The sequence below is a fragment of the Apium graveolens genome, chromosome 4 (assembly GCF_009905375.1).
Source record: "Apium graveolens cultivar Ventura chromosome 4, ASM990537v1, whole genome shotgun sequence".
Classification (NCBI taxonomy): Eukaryota; Viridiplantae; Streptophyta; class Magnoliopsida; order Apiales; family Apiaceae; genus Apium; species Apium graveolens.
This window is the reverse complement of record NC_133650.1, coordinates 304480552-304498828: the sequence shown is the minus strand read 5'-3', so window position 1 is coordinate 304498828 and position 18277 is coordinate 304480552.

Sequence of the window (18277 nt, the reverse complement as noted above, 5' to 3'; positions counted from 1 at the left end):
ATTTTAGTTAATTTTTAATTGATTAATTGGTCAATTAATTCGAAAATTAATTGATTAATTGATTTAATTAATTATTAAGTGATTTAATTAATTATTTAATTAGATTTAATTATTTAAAAATGATTTAAAAATTCCGAAAAATAGTTTCGAGCTTCAAAATATTATTTAAAATTATTTTCAAGGCTCGATAATTATTATAAAATTGTTTCGAAGCCAGAATTGGCCAGCCGAACCCTGTTGATTACTCCAAAATTGATCCAACGACCCGTTTTAATTCCGAAAAATATTTTAAAAATCATTTCATATACCCGAAAGCCTGTTTATGACCCGAGACTTCCTTATAAATGATATATCATTGATTATTTGACGTGTTATGTGCTATATGTGACTATTGGTTAACTGCCAGTCTATTTATTCGATGTTTACTTGTTTATTGCGTAACTTTCAATCCGTTAATCGGATTTGGGTGAAACGAAGGGTAGATAGAAGTATGTGTCGAATAGAATCGTATGAGTTGAATATTGATAGATGCTTATGATATGTGAGCAGAAGAGGCAAGGCGTAGAAAAGGAAAACAGGTAGTCGAGGAGTAAGACAGTGGTGATTGAAAGCGAGTGCAGTATAGTAAGCTAGTACCAGGCAAGTGTTCTGAACTTTCTCGAGATATTATAGTGATTGATAGTCCTGTTTTATATTGCAAGTGCTTTGAAGCATTGAACCCTAAACCCTGATTCCAGTTATTGATCTTGAGCCGTAAACCTAATTCTTTCTAGACCATTGATTGTTGTATACCCAAATACGAACTTCAAATATACGATACTACTCCACAATTACATACAAACTAAACATCAAACACTGAACCAGATTGCTTACACACTCAAACCATTGTATCTTATACTTTGAAAGGCCAAATCCTTGAAACTTTGAAACATTGTTTCCTTTGTTATCCAATTCTTTCACTACCTAGCATCCATGCTTTGAAAATGCCATATTGATCCTTATGCAGATTGAAACCAATTTCATTATTGAACGTCCAATGTTGTTAATGATTCTGTTTATTGCTTATTACTGTTTATTCTGTTATTATGTTAGAATTGGATTATTTTTATAAAATTGTGGACCAGATTCATGGTCAGACCATATAATGGTCAAGTTAGGCCAATGTGTAGCTTGGATCCAGTAGTTAGAGCAGTGCTGTGTGCTTTGCTCGGGGTTAGTTCGTGGCTGATCAGCAGCCTAACCTTGGTTTTTAAAATGAAAATATAATATCCAATTCTAAATCATAATCTATTGTTCACTTGACATCATAACCATGTTCACCTGATGATCATTATTCTCAGTTTTGTCATTGTGACTTACTGAGCTAGTTAGTTCATTTGTGCGATGTTGTTTATGTTCTTTTCCAGTTAAGAAGAAACCGGCTGGTACCGAGGATCCCCAGTCCAGCGCGAGAGCTAGGGGTTCAGGTTGATCGAGTTGAGCTAGTAGGCTTCTTTTGGAATAATTTAAGTTTGTAAAAGTTTGTAATATTGTTAATTACTCAGCTCGGAGTTGGAATAGTTGGGATTCGAATGTTTGTAATATAAGTAAGTGTGTTTGGCTTGTGTGTATACTTTAACCTGTTACGGTCCGTGGTAGTTGGTAAGTAGGGTCACTGCATATTATTATTATTATCTTTGTTATTGTTATAAGCAGGTTATAAATAGTGCGTGTGTGGACCCCAAACTTCTGACCCGGGTTTAGAGGGCGCCACAAAATCCATGCGGGCTTGGCCCAAATCAGACAATATCATACTAATGTGGAGTTAGGCATGCACAACAAACCCAACAAGTGGTATCAGAGCTAGGTTATAATGGTCCATAACAATCTCATGTGGACTCCAGAATGAACATAGGAAGCGGCAGATGGGCTACCTCAGGATGGGCTTGGGATGGGCTGAAGGGGGAGGCAGATGGACCTTCCAGTATAGTTCTAAGGGGAGCCAGATAGGCAGATGGATTTCTAGTATGGGTCGAGGGGGAGCCCGGTCACACTGAAGAAGGCAGAATTGACAGGTGTCGGGACCGATGTGTGAAGGGGAGATTGTTAGGAGTTGTCGAAGCGGCAGATGGGCTACCTCAGGATGGGCTCGGGATGGGATGAAGGGGGAGGCAGATGGACCTTCCAGTATAGTTCTAAGGGGAGCCAGATAGGCAGATGGATTTCCAGTATGGGTCGAGGGGGAGCGCGGTCACACTGAAGAAGGCAGAATCGACAGGTGTCGGGACCGATGTGTGAAGGGGGAAATTGTTAGGAGTTATCCCATATCGTTTGTGGGAGGGGGAAAATGGTAGTATATAAGCAGCCAGATAACTCCATTAGTATGAGGCTTTTTAGGAGTGACCCAAAAATAAACCTGTGCGGGATCGGCCCAAAGCAGACAATATCATACTAATATGGAGTTAGGCCTCCTTAGCAAAGCCCAACAAGTGGTATCAGAACCAGGTTGTAACGGTCCAGAATAATCTAAGTTGGGCTTCCAGAATGGACCTAGGAGGAGGCAGATGGGATACCTAGTATGGGCTCAAGGAAAAGGCAAGGTCTAGGGGAGTCAGAAAGCCAGAAGGATTCCAGTATGGGTCCAGGGAGAGCAGATTAAACAATCAGATGGCAGATTCGGCAGGTGTCGAGCTCGATGTGTGAAGGGGGAGATTGTTAGGAGTTGTCCCACATCGTTTATGGGAGGGGCAGTTTTCTAAGAATATAAGCAGCCATATAACTCCAATTAGTATGAGGCCTTTTGGGAGTGACCCAAAAATAAACCCGTGAGGGCTCGGCCCAAAGCGGACAATATCATACTAATGTGGAGTTAGGCCTGCTTAGCAAAGCCTAACACATATTTCCAAAAAAACACAAAATTCACTTATATAATACATGTTATCTTTGATGTTCTTGAGAAATGTAACACCTTTGGCAACTATAATCGCCATGAGCTTGATTGTCAACTATAAATCAAACAATCGGAGCAATCGAGAACATCTATTTCCAACACTTTTCTCCTCTTTCTTCTATTTTTTTTATAATTGTTCATCACATTCATCTGAAAAAATCAAACAATTCATAGTTAGTTTGATACAATTCATATAATTTTGTAAGAAACAAAAATTAAAGTGAAAGATATAATATGATACTGATAAATAAGAATCAGTTTGAAATTATATAATTAATGATAACTACCCTTATAAGCATCTATAATCAGAAGCATAAGGACAAAATGAATAAAAACTCATATTGATCAAAGCCCGATTCATCAGAATTTGCTGACTGCTGTAGAATCACGATTTGCTGAATGTGCAAATACTGATCTATTGACTGGATTTCCATGAATCAGGATTTGCTGAACACAGCAAATACTGATATGTCTATATCAGGATTTTCTAACTGACAAATACCGATCTGAGTTGTTATAATTTATATTTATCCTATAATGTTGCAATATATATACCATCTTTCTTCAACAAAATATCACTCATCTACTAACCATAGACCAAGCAACATAAATTTAGAATTTCTTAATATTTATCCATGGAGTCCATTCACTTGAACATTTTATGAAATAGATAATGGGATCAGAATCATAAAATTAAAAACTAACCAATGGAAAAAAGTTTATATACCATTTTTTGACTTTTAATCAAATAATCAACCATTAGTAGTTGCAACAAAATCTGAAACCTGCATAAAATTCATGTATACAAATATATTAAAAATAAAGAACTTTTAGTAGTTCAAATGTTAAAAAGTTAACCCGAAAATTCATTTGAACATGCTAACTTGAAACTAACTTTAAGATCACAATAAAAAACTATCCAGAAAATTGAAAAAAGAATGGATAGAGTTTTCTATCAACATCAAAATATCTTCAAAAGGTCCTAATGTAGCTCTAATGTGACCTAGAGGGAACCATGCTAAAATATTATAACTTTCTTATAAATCAACTTTTAATAAAAGAGATGTGAAAAAACTTATATGTTTTCATGGTTAAATAATCTTTACATTATACCGATTATTATAAATATTTAAATTTTAACCAATACATTGAAAGAGAACCATCCACACCTTCTTTTGATGATATAAATTGAAACTGATCAAGAACTAAAGTTCATTAATCCACATATGACATGATGTATCTTTTGTTAAGTGTAATGAGCACAAAACCAATAAACCAGTGAACAAATATAGACAAAACACTAAAATAATTTGGTGAGAACTTACATCAAACACATGTGGTGCATATTGTTGGGCTTTGAGAGGAGGCAGATGGGCTACCCAGTATGAGCTCAAGGAAAAGGCAGGTGGACCTTCCAGTATGGGTCTAGGGGGAGTCAAAAAGCCAGAAGGATTCCAGTATGGGTCCGGGGGAGCAGATCACATAATCAGGTGGCAGAATCGACAGGTGTCGGGCCCGATATGTGAAGAGAGAGATTGTTAGGAGTTGTCCCACATCGCTCGTGGGAGGGGTAGAATGCTAGAATATAAGCAGCCAAATAACTCCATTAGTATGAGGCCTTTTGGGATGCGCCCAAAACCAAATCTGTGCGGGCTTGGCCCAAAGCGGACAATATCATACTAATGTAGAGTTAGGCATGCACAGCAAACACAACAAGTGGTATCAGATCCAGGTTATGGCGGTCCATAACAATCTCATGTGGGCTCCAGAATGAATATAGGAAGCGGCAGATGGGCTACCTCAGGATGGGCTCGGGATGGACTGAAGGGGGAGGCAGATGGATCTTCCAGTATAGTTCAAAGGGGAGCCAGATTGGCAGATGGATTTCCAGTATGGGTCGAGGGGGAGCCCGGTCACACTGAAGAAGGCAGGATCGACAGGTGTTGGGACCGATGTGTGAAGGGGGAGATTGTTATTACTTTGGAGTTGTCCCGTATCGTTTGTGGGAGGGGAAAAATGCTAGTATATAAGCAGCCAGATAACTCCATTAGTATGAGGCTTTTTGGGAGTGCCCTAAAAATAAACTCGTGCGGGATCGACCCAAAGTGGACAATATCATACTAATGTGGAGTTAGGCCTGCTTAGCAAAGCCCAACAAGTGGTATCAAAACCAGGTTGTAACGGTCAAGAACAATCTAAGTTGAGCTTCCAAAATGGACCTGGGAGGAGGCAGATGGGCTACCCAGTATGGGCTCGAGGAAAAGGCAAGTGGGTCTTCCAGTATGGGTCTAGGGGGAGTCAGAAAGCCAGAAGGATTCCAGTATGGGTCCAGGGAGAGCAGATCAGATGACTGATTCGGCATGTGTCGAGCTCGATGTGTGAAGGGGGAGATTGTTAGGAGTTGTCCCACATCGTTTTTGGGAGGGGCAGATTGCTAGAATATAAGCATCCAGATAACTCCAATTAGTATGTGGCTTTTGGGAGTGACCCAAAAACAAATCCGTGAGGGCTCGGACCAAAGAGGACAATATCATACTAATGTGGAGTTAGGTATGCTTAGCAAAACCTAACACATATTTCTAAAAAAAAACACAAAATTCACTTATATAATACATGTTTACCTTTGATGTTCTTGAGAAATGTAACACCTTTGGCAACTATAATCGCCATAAGGTTGATGGTCAACTACAAATTAAATAATGGGAGCAATCGAGAACATCTATTTCCAACACATTTCTCCTCTTTCTGCTATTTTTTTTATATTTGTTCATCCCATTCATCTGAAACAATGAAACAATTCATAGTTAGTATATGATACAATTCATATAATTTAGTAAGATACAAAAATTAGAGAGAAAAATATAATATGATAGTGATAAATAAGAATCAGTTTGAAATTATATTTGAAATATAAAGAGAGAAAAAGATTATTAGATTTCAAATTCAAAATTCAAACTAAAGTTCAAATTAAAGGTATTACGTGCTTGTATATTTACAATTGAATTTCATCCACACATTTCAAACTTTTCAGTGCAAAAAGATACTCCCCCCGTCCCAACCATTTGTTTACATTTGGGTTGGGCACGGAGGTTAAGAAAAATAATAAAGTAGTAGTGGAAAGTTAAAAATGTGAGTAAAGTGGTGGGACCGATTAATATTTTATGTATAAAGTAGGTATAGTGGAGGTAAGTAGTGGATGGGTTTTATTTTTATATTATAAAAACTTTATTACTTTTGGAAAATTTTGAAATGTAAAAAAATTTGAAGGACATCCCAAAAAGGAAAGTGTAAAGAAATGGTTATGATAGTACATAACTTTTGTGTATACGATACGTATAGAACACGATACAACGCAAAATATGTAAAGTCTGTAGATCAAGTGTCAATCTACTGTAAATTTTTAAAAAGGAGGAACAAATGTCACAATCGTAATACCACCATTTCACATAATCATCAATTTTTTCAATCTTAGAAAAATACATTACTTCCATCTATAATGAGCATGAATATGAACAATTATTACATAGTTATACGTGCAAAAAAATTACGTGTGAAAGTTTTGTTTCTAACTTCATCCATATTTTTCATCTATAACTTACTGATTTCTCCAACTTTGTATGATTCAATGGTTTCTTTGAATTTAACTTCAAAAAATTCAGATTCATTAATTGCGTTGTGTGCAAGTGAAAACTTTCGACGTAGATCATGTACAACTTTATAGTCTAAATCTATATAGTATATCGAGAATCCATATGAACTGATTTGCATCATATATTTTTAAAAATATCCTAAAGATAAAAAAATAGAATCGTTGCTGATAAGTTGTTAATAGGATATCTAATGATAAATATGAATGTAGATACATATTTTTTACTGTTGTAGGTTGTGATTTTGCATCCGGTAATAATTATTATATGAGCATCACCTTGTAGACTTTCTACATCAGCACGTAATTTATCTGCAAGCTTGTCCCACACTGTGACCCTAGCTCGCAAGCTAAAAATTTAAAAATTAATCAAAAAATTTAAGTAAAAATATTTTTTGATGTTGGAAAATCGTATTTAATCTTATATTTACCTGTCATCAATAATGTCAAACATGAAGATATTATTTATTCCATTTTAGGTGTGTCGCGAAGATGTTGTACCTGGACCCTCAAAAACGCTAATAATATCTGGCTTGGAGAAAGATGAGATGTTCAATTATAATAATATAAAATAAAACTTAGATAATTTAATTACTAAAAAAAATATACCCGTAAGAATCCTCGATTCACCGACTCGTGTGTGTAAACATCCAAGAGCGCTGAATTCAAACTTGTGACGGAGAATCATATATCCTCTTTTGTTATCTGCTCCATCTTTGTATCTTTTTGGAAAAATATACACTTTTTATTACTAACTGGGGAATGGTTAATGGTTGAGCCTAGATTATGTTAAGTAATGAATCACACAGAGGGGGGGGGGGGTGAATGTGTTTTGGTATTTTTTTATTTTTCTTGAAGTGTTTATGGTGATGAACAAAATAAATTAAAATCTTGTAGTGAAATGTGTTAATACCGAATTTAAACAAGTAAGAACAGCGAACACAGATATTTCAAAACTCACTTAATTTTATATTAAAATTAAGAATGTTTTGCTACAAAATTTCTAGGCTATTTGTTGATAAAGAGCTTAGCTTCTTCCTTGAGAGAATACAAGGTTTCTTATCTAAAATTGTTTCAGCTAATAAAGGATCGGTGTTAAATTTATAGAATAGTTAAACACTGGTTTACACAACATGTGATAAGAAGTGCTAATCACCTTTGCAACCTGTCACTAATCTTTCCATTTCTTGCTTAGCATATCTTTTCATATTGTGTTAACTTTGATCTTCCTTTGTCAGTTAATCTTTACCCATTATCTTGCACTCTTCAAACTACTTCTTGTAGACTTGTCAATCCAACTGATTGGATTGTTTGTTGATTGATAATCTTGGATATTTAACTTGATTGTATTCTACATTTGAATTTCATTAGAGGTCTCCAGTTAGCTATTAGAGAACTGACATCTCGATAAGTATAAAGGCTTATCGAGGTCTCACAGTTCTATAATGATTTTTAACTTATCGAGATCTTCGAGTTCTCGAGTGACTTTGACTTATTCGAGGTCTCAGAGTTCTTGAATGTTGTTCGAGGTCTCTGATTTCTCGAATGCTGTTTGACTGTTCAAGATCTCTGAGTTCTCGAATGCTGTTTGACTGTTCGAGGTCTCTGAGTTCTCGAATGATGTTTAACTGTTCAAGGTCTCTGAGTTCTCGAATGATGTTTGACTATTCGAGGTCTCTGAGTTCTTGAATGACTTTCCTTGACTTCTCGATAGGTCATTCTGGAGTTCTCGAATGGCTTCTCTATAACACTTAATCTGTGACTTATAGACTTCTTAACTTAGAATATTTTTCACAAAACAGATTTATTCAACTCCAAGCTTCTTCACACTTTCTCTGAGGCATGATCTTCATGATCTTCTTCCAGAGCTTGTTCTTAGGCTTGAGATTGTTTACATAAAAATACTCCAGTCTAGTCTATTCACATTTTTACAGACTTAAATGTTACAACACAAAATAAAAACTTAGATTATAATACAACTTACTTAGGGTTGCTAATTTGACTTAGCCTTGTTATAGTACAGGCATGTCTTACACAACAATCTCCCCTAATTTGTGAGAAGATTGCTTATCACAAATTCATGCTTGTTAACAAGACTAACCCCAAACTTCAATGAACAATTTAGACTTTACATACAATACACAATTTTCCGGAACCTTGTAATAGTATCCTTATCCTTCATCAGACTGATCACTCTTTTAAACTCTGTGGTTGAAAGTGTGTCCATTAGATTGCTGTGAAGTAGAGTGAAATAACCATCATCATAATAAATTTTGACTTCTGTATATGATTCAACCCAGACTCTGACTATTTCTTCAGCTAGCTGTTGAAATATTCTTCATCTGTGAGGCACCAATTTAGTGGAAGAAAGTCAGTTTGATCATAGCAATTCCATAATTATCTCTCAGTAACTGGAAGTTGCTTTGTTTTTCTTCCAATTGATTTAAAATGTGTCTTGATTGGAGGTTTATATGAAGGTAGGGTTGTGATTTTCTTCAAGCTGGTTTGAGCGGAAGTGATTGGAATTTTGAGAAGTGAGTTTGTAGTTGGCTTGTATAGAAATTTTGGCTTTGAGGTGAGAACTGGTTGAGTGTTTGAGCTAAGAGATTTGGTAGGTTGAGATTTTGTCATTTGGATTTGTAGGGTTTTGTTGGTGTGGTCCTGGATTGTCTTCCTTCTTTTTCCTCCTTATTTCATCTCCTTTCTTCTTGTCATCATCCTTCTCCTTATCCTTCTTTTTATCCTTGCTGCCAGTTGCTCTTGAAGATTGACTTGGATTTGAGCCAGAAGGTTTTTGTTTATCATCCTTCTGCTCATCATCATCCTTGTCATCTTTTAAGTTGAATTGAGTAGATGGAAACATGGTGTCTGCATTTACAAGATACCTTTCAAGAATTCTGATCATTTCTTCATCTTCAATTTTCCTGGTCTTTTTATACTTCAAATCAGATTGAAGAGTCATGATCAGCCTCAAGTTCCTTCTTACACAGTTCTTGGGAACATTAAAGATTTTGTTCTTCTTGGTCTATGGGCAGATGTAGGACACCCCTTTGCTTGGATATAGATAGGCTTCAGGAAAAACTGCTATCAGTGCATTTTTAAGCTCATGAAGAAGCTGAGTGTCCTTTGTGATGACTACATGCACTTTGTCAATCACAGCATCTAGCTCAGATGCCCTTAGTGTTCTGAGATTTGACAGATATACTTGAAGGCATCTATCCACACCACCATCATTGATGTTAACAACAATCCTCTTCTGTAGATAGTTATCAACATTCACAACTACTGCCCTAATAGAGTTGATTGTTTTGGCCAATGCTCTTTTGTATGTGATGAAGTTATTTTGAAGAGACATCCTTAGGACTACAAGAAGTTTACTGAATTCTTGATCTTGATTTGGTCCTTATGTAGCCTTGATAAGTCTTTCTTTTCCTACATCTTGAAATTATTGAGTTTGTGAAGAACTTTGGCCAACCTGAATAAGCTCCTTAGATTTAGATTTAGCATCCATGTATTGTTGAATCCTAGCCTCAATCTCCCCATTAGGCTTGGTAATAGGAATGAGTAGGGGAGTTAGTAATTCTGGCCTTATTTCTTCAGGTAGTAAAGACAGTGTTATGTTGAGCTTCCCCATTATGGCTCCCAAAGCAACATAATTCTGCATTTGAAGATGTTTGTGAGAGTCCACTAGGGTTTTGATATCTGTCTGTTGACTCTGTACCAAGGATGTAAGAGCTTAAAATTGTGCAATTAGTGAGTCATTGGAAGATTTGAGAGAAGAAACTTGATGTTGCAGTTCTTGAACTTGCAGTGTGGATGAGGATTGAGATGTGGAGGAAGTAGAAACCCAAAAAGTATCATGTACAACCTTCTTGATTTCATCCATGAGCAAGGCTAAAGGAGTGTATCTGCTAGAGTACGTTTGGTCTAGCTTCAGTCTTGTGTCATTAAAGTAAATGATATGATTTTGAACTTGTTCATCCAGGGCCACAAATGAGGTCTTGAGATTCTTGACACTTGTTTCCATTCCACTGAGATCATACCTTGACATCTGGTCAGCAAAGTTTATAAATTTGTTTTTGATCTCAGTTTGAGAAGGAATGATATGATCCATCTTTTTCCTCACCATCTTCATTATTTTATCTTGATGTCCAGTCAATGTGATTTGATGTGCTTTTCCAAAGTTGTGGAAAACCTTGATTTGAGCCTTGTATATATCATTGATGGCATCATACACTTCTTGAGGAGTTAGAGATCTAGCATTGCTTCCAAGAACAGTGATATACTCCTCCCTGAACTTAGCTAGCACAACATCCATTTTAATATAAAATTCTTTATCTAGCCAAACATCACAGTTTGCATCCTGACCATCTTCATCTATAATTTTAGCTTGATTTTCTTCAACATCTGTCTGCTAGGTGAGCATGATAGCTTGGTAGTCTTGATTTTACATGTTGGAGGTGAGTAGCTGTTGTGAGATTTGTGCAAAGCCTCCAATCTGCTCAACTATAAGATCTTCAATGGTTGAAGGTTGATCTTCAGTTTCTGAAGCCGCTGAGAGATTAGATAAGGTTGTTGAGGTTGAGAGGTTGATGGCTGGTTTGTTAGGTAAGAAGGTGATAGTGTATCAGAACCACCTGTGACAGGAGTCACAGTTTGACTCACAGTAGGCACTGTGGTTATGACAAGGTGTTGTTCCTCACTAGTTATGGGAACCTACATTTGAATTGGAGGAGATTTGACTGTGCTATTGTCATTTACAATAGCCTCAAACCCTTGTGTGTCTTGCACCACACTGTCACTTAAATGTGCTGTACTTGCCTCTCCCATAACAGGGCGATTGGCAATTGTACTCCTAGCATTAATTGCTGATACAATGTATCATACCAAGATCTAGGTGTCTGCTTTAGTCCATATAGAGCCTTGAGTAGCTTGTACAAAAAATCTGGAAATTCTGAATCTTCAAAGCCACGTGGTTGTTGCTCATAAACTTCTTCTTCCAATTCACCATTTAGGAAGACACTCTTGACATCCATTTGATACATTTTGAAATTTGAATGTGTAACAAATGCCAGAAAAATATTTATTGCTTCAAGTCTTGCTACTGGAGCAAAAGTTTCATCATAATCAATTCCTTCATCCCGTGAATAGCCTTTTGCAACTAACCTTTCCTTGTTTCTGGTAACTATACCATTTTCATCCATCTTGTTCCTGAACACCCATTTTGTTCCAATTATACTTCTATTCTTTAGTGCATGAACTAACTCTCAAACTTGGTTTCTTTCAAACTGATTAAGCTCTTCTTGCATAGCAGATACCCAATCAGAGTCTATTAGAGCTTCTTCAGTTTTCTTAGGCTCTACTTGAGACAAAAAGTACGCATGTAGGCACTCATTAGCAGTTGCACTTCTAGTCCTTACACCAGCATTGGGATCACCAATTATTGCATTTGGATTGTGACTCCTGTCCCATTTTTTGGTGTGAGTTTGTTGACTGGTGCTTTAATTATTTCCTCCATCATTGGTATGACTGGTATAACCTTCTTCCCTTTCCCCCCCTGAGTTTGTGCTATCAAAAATAGGTGTGTGAAATGAGCTTCCATTTCCATGATTTTCTTGTTCAGTAGTCTCTTCATTTATCATATGTTGTACATTGACTTCATCCTCTTTATCAGAATCACTATCAATGTTGAGGTTTTCAAATGCAAGGGCTTCAGCTTCATTATCATCAAGGCATTCCAAGCATGGACACTTGTCATCATCAAAGGTCACATCTGTGCTCTCCATAATTTTCTTTTGATAAATTACATAGACCTTATAGGTAGTTCTCTCTAATGAATATCCCATAAAAATTGCTTCAAAAACCTTTGAGTCAAATTTTCCCACATATTCAGAGTTGTCTTTTTAAATGTAACACTTGTTTCCAAACACATGAAGATGCTTTACAGTAGGCTTTCTCATAGACATGATTGAGTAAGGTGATTTGCCATGACTCTTGTTAATAAAATATTTGTTTTGAGTGTAGCATGCAGTATTAACAGCTTCTTCTCAAAAACTAGTTGGCAATTTGGCATCTTGCAGCATTGTCCTAGCAACCTATACTAATGTTCTGTTCTTTTTCTCAACTACCCCATTTTGTTGAGGTGTTCTAGCAGCTGAGAATTCTTGAACAATGCCTTTGTTTTTGTAGAATTCACTCAATGTTGCATTTCTGAATTCTGTCCCATTATCATTTCTCAATCTCTTCACACAGTTTTGATCTTCAGCCTGTTTTTCTATCTTCTTTATGTGCTCAATTATGATGTGTGGAGTCTCATCTTTGGAGTGCATAAATTCTACCCAAGTGTACCTTGAGAAATCATCCACCATCACAAGTGCATATTTCTTTCTTGAAATTGATAAGACATTCACTGGCCCAAATAGGTCCATGTGAATAAATTGTAAAGGTGCACTTATGGAATGCACAGTTTTTGACTTGTGACTTGATCTTTTCATTTTTCTTTTCTAACAAGCTTCACAGACTTCAATTTGATCAAACTCTATCTTGGCATGTCTCTCACTAACTCTTTCTTGACCAGAGTGTTGATTGCCTTGTAGTTCAGATGTGAGAGTTTCTTATGCCATAACTTGCTTTGCTCTATAGATGACTTGGTGTAGAAGCAACAAATTCCATCCTTATTTGTTGAGTCCAAGTCTGCAACAAACAAGCTTCCTTTTCTTGCTCCTTTTAGAGCAACTTCATTGGTTTTCTTGCTGATGAAGGTACATTCTTCTTTGTCAAAAAGAACTTTAAAATCTTTGTCTGCAAACTGGCTGACACTAAGAAGGTTTACTTCAAGGCCATCTACCAATGCTACATCATCAATGACAACATTTCCAGAGATAATCTTACCATATCCCATTATGAATCCTTTGCTGTTGTCTTCAAAGATCACCAAGGGGCCAGCCTTCTCCTCAAATTATGATAGCAGGGCCTTATCACCTGTCATATGTCTGGAGCATCCATTGTCTATGATCCATATGACCTTCTTCATTTTTCCCTGCATACAATAAGGATTAAGTGTGTTTAGAAACCCAAGCAATGTTGGGTACTTTCTTCTTGTTAACTGATTTGGCAAAAGTAGAGTTAGAAGTCTCCACAAAGAATGATATTCATAGATGTTTGTGCATTTTCCCTTGTAGCTATAGATCTAATACTAACTTCTTTGAGATCTACTCTCAGCTTGTGGCAACTTTTCATCACTTTCAAGTTGCAAGGGATGCAATCAAACTTATCACAGAATGAGTAGGGATCATTTGCATTTGCTTCATTGTACTTGCATGCTCCTTCTACTGGCTTGCTAACAGCCTTTTTACAAAGGTGAGTTAGATGATTCATAGAGCCATATTTTTGACATTGTTTTCTTGGAGCATCTGCAACATAAGCAAAGTTGTTGCTTTTGTTTATCCCTATCTTTCCATTTTCATTTTTCTTTCTTGCATCTTCAGTTTTCATTTCCCTGATAGGTGTCTTGGAATCTTGGTTGACCATGGGCTTCTGAGCAGCTGTGGAAGTTGGAGTTGTTTCTGCATTCTTCTTCTCATTGTCTTCATCAACAATTTCTTGCTTTATGATCAACTCTTCTTTACTGAAATCTACTTCACATGCCTTGAACATAAGTGAACCAATTTTTTTTTCAGCATAGCTGGAACATCTTCATTTTCTGTTATTTTTCCTTTGCCACCTATTTCTTTCTTCTTGCTGTTTAAAATATCATAATCAAGACCAGTAGCTATATTAGCACATGGCTTGTTCTTCTCATGGTATTGTCCAATCAACTCAGATGCATTCCTGAAGGATTTCAACTTGACTTCATTCTTTTTTAGCTTCTCCCTCAACACCGCTTCAATCTCATTTGCACATTTGACCTTGTTCTTTAGATATGCATTTTCTTGTTTCACAGCTTCAAACTCCACCAACAACAATTCAGTTTCTTGTTTCTCATTTTCAATCTTCTCATTGATCTTTGTTAGTCTGCTAACTTCCTCACTAGCAGCAATTATACTTGTATGAATGTGAAACATTTCTGTGCTCATCTTTTTAACAGTTTCCTTGTATTGACTCACATTTAAATCAGTGGTGGTAAGAGTTGGTACCTATGCTTTTGATGAGAATGACTCTCCTTGCTCCAAGGCCATAAATGCATAATTTCCAACTTCCTCATCTTCATCATTATCAGAATCATCCCAACTCTTTCCCTCTGCAATATAGGCTTTACTTTGTTGTTTCTTCAGAAGAGCTTCATACTTTGCTTCCAGTTCAAGATAAGCTTTATCTTTCTTTGCTTTATTGGGTTTCCTACATTCTGTAGCAAAATGGCCTAGCTCATCACAGTTATAGCACTTTATCTTTGATCTGTCAACAGATCCTGTTTTGTAGCCATTTTTGCTATCAGGTATGTACTTCCCTTTTCCTTTCCAACTGTTGTCTTTATTGAGTGATTGTCCGTTTCCCTTTAAGAAACTTGGCTTCTTTAATCTAATGTTAGAGAACTTTCTTGCCAGATAGGCCATTGATTAATCTAGCTCATCAAGTTCTTCCAGGGTGTAGAACTCATCTTCTTCTAATTCCAGTATGACTTGCTCCTATGAATTATTGTTTCTTTGTTCACTTGTTAAGGCATCTGGAGTCTGGAATTTTGGCTCATCATTAGAGATAAGGTTTTCATTAACAATTAGAGCACTTGACCATCTACAACATGCCCTTGACCAGCTCTTAATGATTTCCTTTGAATAATTTCCAATTCATATGTTTTTAAAATTCCATATAAAACTTCCAGAGTCATTCTGCTCAAGTCTCTTCCTTCTCTGATTGCTGAGATTTTCTGTTCCAAATGGTCAGGGAGTGTGAGCAAAAACTTCAAGTTCACTTCTTCAGCTTCATAATATTTATCATGCAACTACAAGTCATTAATCAGCTTGTTAAACCTTTCAAACATATCAGTGATGCTTTCCTTTGGCTTAACCATGAAACCCTCATACTGTGAAATCAGTATCCTTCTTTGATTTGACCTAACTTCCTCTGTTCCTTCACAAAGTATCTCTATCTTCTCCCAGATCTACTTAGCAGTGTCACAGTTAAAAATGTTGTTGTACATTATATTGTCTAGTGACTCTATAAGAATTAGTTGCAAGCCACTGTCAAGAGAGACTTTTTTTTTCAGTTTCATTATATTCTAAAGGATCTTTAGGAGTATAATGTGCTGAAATAACCATGTCCCTATCTGTAGATTCCTCAACTCTTACCATAGGAGTGAAATGCCCATTTTTGAGGATCTGGGTGTATAGTGGGTTGACCATCCTGATAAACAGCAACATTTTCTTTTTCCATAGAGTGTAGTTAGCCTTATCAAAAGTAGGGATTTTGATGCTACTGATTTTCTGTGTATTCATTCTTCCAAGATCTTAAATCTGTTTACTTTCAGATTTTGCTCTGATACCACTTGTTAGGTAATGAATCACACATAGGGGGTGAATGTGTTTTGGTGTTTTTCTATTTTTCTTGAAGTGTTTATGGTGATTAACAAAGTAAATTAAAATCTTGTAGTGAAATGTGTTAATACTGAATTTAAACAAGTAAGAACGGTGAACACAAATCTTTTAAAACTCACTTAATTTTATATTAAAATTAATAATGTTTTGCTACAAAAATTTTAGGCTTTTTGTTGATAAAGAGCTTAGCTTCTTCCTTGGGAGAATACAAGATTTCTTATCTAAAATTGTTTTAGCTAACAAAGGACCAGTGTTAACTTTATAGAATAGTTAAACACTGGTTTACACAATATGTAATAAGAAGTGCTAATCACTTTAGCAACCTGTCACTAATCTTTCCATTTCTGACTTAGCATATATTTCCATATTGTGTTAACTTTGATCTTCCTTTGTCAGTTAATCTTTACCCTTTATCTTGCACTCTTCAAGCTGCTTTTTGTAGACTTGTCAATCCAACTGATTGGATTGTTTGTTGATTAATAATCTTGGATATTTAACTTGATTGTATTCTGCATTTGAATTTCATTAGAGGTCTCCAGTTAGCTGTTAGAGAACTGACATCTCTATAAGTATAAAGGCTTATCGAGGTCTCACAGTTCTCTAATGATTTTTGACTTATCGAGATCTTCGAGTTCTCGAGTGACTTTGACTTATTCGAGGTCTATGAATTCTCGAATGTTGTTTGACTGTTCGAGGTTTCTGAGTTCTCGAATGTTGTTTGACTGTTCGAGATCTCTGAGTTCTCGAATGTTGTTTGACTGTTCGAGGTCTCTGAGTTCTCGAATGCTGTTTGGCTGTTCAAGGTCTCTGAGTTCTCGAATGTTGTTTGACTGTTCGAGGTCTCTGAGTTCTTGAATGGCTTTCCTTGACTTCTCGATAGGTCATTCTGGAGTTCTCGAATGACTTCTCTATAACACTTAATCTGTGACTTATAGACTTCTTGACTTAGAATATTTTTCATAAAACAGATTTATTTAACTCTAAGTTTCTTCACACTTTCTCTGAGGCATGATCTTCATGATCTTCTTCCAGAGCTTGTTCTTAGGCTTGAGACTGTTTACAGAAAAATACTTCAATCTAGTCTATTCACATTTTTACAGACTTAAATGTTACAACACAAAATACAAACTTAGATTACAATAAAACTTACTTCGGGTTGCCAATTTGACTTAGTCTTGTTATAGTACAGGCATGTCTTGCACAACAGATTCCGCAACAGTATAATTGGAAACGGAGTAAAGATGTCCTTCTATAGGTTCCGCATCTTGACCGTTACAAAATTCTGGAGCAGCATAAGCATGAATGTGAGTTTTCTGCATGTGACAAACACAATTAATTAAACTGGTGTACGTCATATGGATATAGTATATTGTGATGAGTTATGTGCACGATAAGTGGGAATCAGTACTTACGGCATCATCGAGGAAGATGAGATTCAGGCCTTTGAAGTCACCCGTTGTGCTGTTGAATCCAGGCCACATCCTACTCAAGCGTACTCTGTTTCTCCAACTTGTCTTATCGGTTGTCAAAGAAGCAATACGACTGAAACGAGAACCTTGCGTTGTGCATATGTAAGCGAAAGTGTTTGTTATTTGGAGAATTTTTGAATGTGAGTTGAAAATATGTGTAAAGGTCTTTAGATAGGAATAATATAGTGGTCAGCATTAATTATATGCATAAATTACGTTGAGGACATTTGTAATTATTATATTTTTGAAAATAGTATTTATTTTTGATCGACTAAATTTGTTTTGTGTCAAATATCATAAGATTACATAAATCAGGTGTAAGTGGTCAGAAATCAGAAATATCTCAAATATCAAATTAATTTGAGTTGATTATGGTGAAGAATTAATTATTTACAAATAAAAATTAGTTGTCAGCATTAATTACACGCAAAGATACAGTCCAATCTTACAACTATAACGACTTTAATTATAGGCAAGATTGACGTTAATCGTATAATTGTATATAATTATACCTAACACTTTAAATAAACGAAAAGATAAAATCAAATCTGGAGATTGAATAAATCATGTCTAACATTTGTTAGTCCCTTAACAATATAGCAAGAACTACAGAAGGGGGGTTGAATGGAATTCTTGAACTTTTTCTTGAAATAAAAATGTTCAACTCGATTATAGATATATTTATTTTGATTAGCACAATGCG